Source organism: Arachis ipaensis, chromosome B9 (genome assembly GCF_059453495.1).
Source record: "Arachis ipaensis isolate K30076 ecotype BB chromosome B9, ASM5945349v1, whole genome shotgun sequence".
In the NCBI taxonomy this organism is placed as follows: Eukaryota; Viridiplantae; Streptophyta; class Magnoliopsida; order Fabales; family Fabaceae; genus Arachis; species Arachis ipaensis.
In genome coordinates, this window is record NC_142444.1 from 82535319 (window position 1) to 82538111 (window position 2793).

At 41.7% G+C, this 2793-nt stretch overlaps 1 non-coding gene across 1 annotated transcript; it reads left to right on the top strand.

Annotated features, from left to right (window-relative positions):
- Nucleotides 1-1579: 1579 nt before the first annotated feature.
- LOC148545222 (small nucleolar RNA R71) lies at nucleotides 1580-1686 on the top strand. The gene has a single exon (XR_015901757.1). It is a non-coding gene; the product is annotated as a small nucleolar RNA R71 (small nucleolar RNA).
- Nucleotides 1687-2793: the final 1107 nt, after the last annotated feature.

Sequence of the window (2793 nt, forward strand, 5' to 3'; positions counted from 1 at the left end):
GGGTGATATCTCCTTTTTGTACATCAATGACAGCTCCAGCAGTGGCCAAGAATGGCCTTCCCAAGATGATGGAAGCCTTGGCTTCCTCCTGCATGTCCAGCACTACAAAGTCTGCTGGGAAGATAAAATCTCCCACTTTCACCAGCAAATCTTCTACGATGCCATGCGGGAACTTGAACGATCGGTCTGCCAATTGTAAGGCCATCTTTGTTGGTTTAGCTTCCTCAATCTTCATCTTTCTCATCATAGCTACCGACATCAAATTGATGCTGGCTCCTAAGTCACAAAGAGCCTTCTCCACTGTGATTTCCCCTATAATACAAGGGATCTAAAAACTCCCGGGATCCTTCAATTTCTGGGGTAGTTTGTGCTGAATGATAGCACTACATTCTTCGGTTAATATCACAGTCTCGTTGTTTTTCTAGCTTCTTTTCTTAGTCATTAGCTCCTTTAAAAACTTGGCGTAGAGTGGCATTTGTTCTATTGCTTCAGCAAAGGGTATGTTGATTTATAGTTTCTTGAAGATTTCTAAAAATCTCGAAAACTGGTTGTCATCCCCCTTCTTCTTTAATTGCTGAGGATATGGACTCTTGGTATGTCTGGCTTCAGTACTCCTTCCCCTTTTTGTGAACTCAGATTAGGAACTTGAGCTCCATCCTACTCTTTTTCCTCTTTATCTGAGTCCTTTTCTTGTGGTTTCTAGGGGGTTTCCTTCAGTTCCTTCCCACTCCTAAGGGTGATAGCCTGACACTCCTCCCTTTGTGTTGAGCTAGTCTTGCTGCGAAGTTTGTGGCTTGGAATTTACTTGAATAAATAGCCAATTTGTGTCTCCAGTTTCTTGATAGCAGCATCCTGATTCTGCATATTGGACATTACTTCTTCTCGGAATGCTTTACTATCTTGAATCTCCTTGCCTATGCCTTCAAGTAGATTCTCAATCTTTGAGAGTCTGTCATCCAATGATTGTAGATTGGGATCAGAGGTGGAAGAATAAGGTAAGTTATTTTGGTTTTGATGTGGGTGTGGAGAGGTGTTGTTATGGGAGTGTTGATATGGCCTAGATGTAAAATGTTGGTGAGCTGCATTGTTGGGATTTGGGCGTCTTTGATCAAGGCTTTGGTCTTGTTGATTTCCCCACCCAAAGTTTGGGTGATTCCTCCATCCAGGGTTGTAGGTCTTGGAGTATGGATCATGGTTTTGCCTAGGTGAATTCCCAATGTAGTTGACTTGCTCCTGACTTCCCTCTGCTTCTTCATTCACTCCTTCTTGGGTTGTTGATGAAGTGGTGATTGCTGCTACTTGGTTCTTCTCCATCTTCTTGGTGAGGTCAGCTAGCTACTGGGTAATGAGCTTGTTCTGAGCCAGCAGAGCATCTACATTGTTTAGCTCCATCACTCTTCTTGTGTTCCCTCTTTCAGAAGCATAGAAGTAGTCGTTCTCTGCTACTGTTTCAATGACATCTATGGCCTCCTCAATGGTCTTCTTCTTGTTCAAAGATCCTCCGGATGAATGGTCTACGGCCTTCTTTGACTCATAAGAGAGCCCTTCATAGAAAATGTGCAGCTGCACCCATTCATTGAACATATCTGGTGGACACTTCCTTGTCAGCTCCTTAAACCTCTCCCATGCTTCATATAGAGTCTCACCATGTTGTTGCCTGAAAGTTTGGACCTCAGCTCTCAGCCTATTAATTCGTTGAGGGGGGTAAAATTTTGCTATGAATTTATTCACGACATCTTCCCAAGTTGTCAAGCTCTCCTTTGGGAAAGACTCCAGCCACTTGGCTGCCTTATCCTTGAGTGAGAATGGAAATAAGAGCAGTCTATTGGCGTCAGGATGAATACCATTAGACTTCACTGTGTCACATATTCTCAGGAAGGTGATTAAATGTTGATTGGGGTCTTCTTAGACACTTCCTCTGAACGAACAGTTGTTCGGAACAAGGGTGATGAGCTGTGGTTTTAGTTCAAAATTGTTGGCATGGATGGTTGGCTTTTGAATGCTACTTCCACAGTTTCCTGGGTTTGGATTGATGTAAGAGCCTAAAACTCTTCTATCCTCCCCAGCATGATTTGCTCGTCCTCTTCCGCCATGGTTGTGAGCTTCTTCTTCACGATGGTTTTCCATGTTTTCTTCCATGTTTGGTTCAAAGTATTCCTCAAGGTGTTCCTCCTCTTCTTCAGCACCAACTACACATTTTTCTCTTGCCTCCCTCCTTAGTCTAAGGAAGGTCCTCTCAGGTTCAGAATCAAAGGAAGTTAAAGCCCCGCTTCTTCTCCCTGTCATACAACAAACAAGTACAAGCAACGAGAATAGGTGCAGAAAGTATATATGTCAGAATTACTATTAGTGTGAGTGATGCAATATATCAAACAGTTAGTGGGTTAGTGAAATGAATGGTAAATAACAAAGAAAACGTAGGGGGAAGGGAAGAAATTAACTAAAACAGAAAGTAAATGACTCAAACAGAAAATTAAATCAAACAAAAAATAAAATACTCAATCTAGTTATCCTTCAATTTAATCATTGTTGATGCACAATCAATCCCCGGCAACGGCGCCATAAACTTGATGCACGGAAAACTTGTCTCATAACAAATTTCCTTCGGCAAGTGTACCGAATTTGTCATCACGTAAAAACTCACAATAGAGTGAGGTCGAATCCCACAAGGATTGATTGATCAAGCAACTTTAATTAAAGGAATGTTCTAGTTGAGCGAATCAGAATTTGAGTTGAGAATTACAGAAAATTAAATGGCGGGAAAGTAAATAACAGAAAAGTAAATGCTAGAAA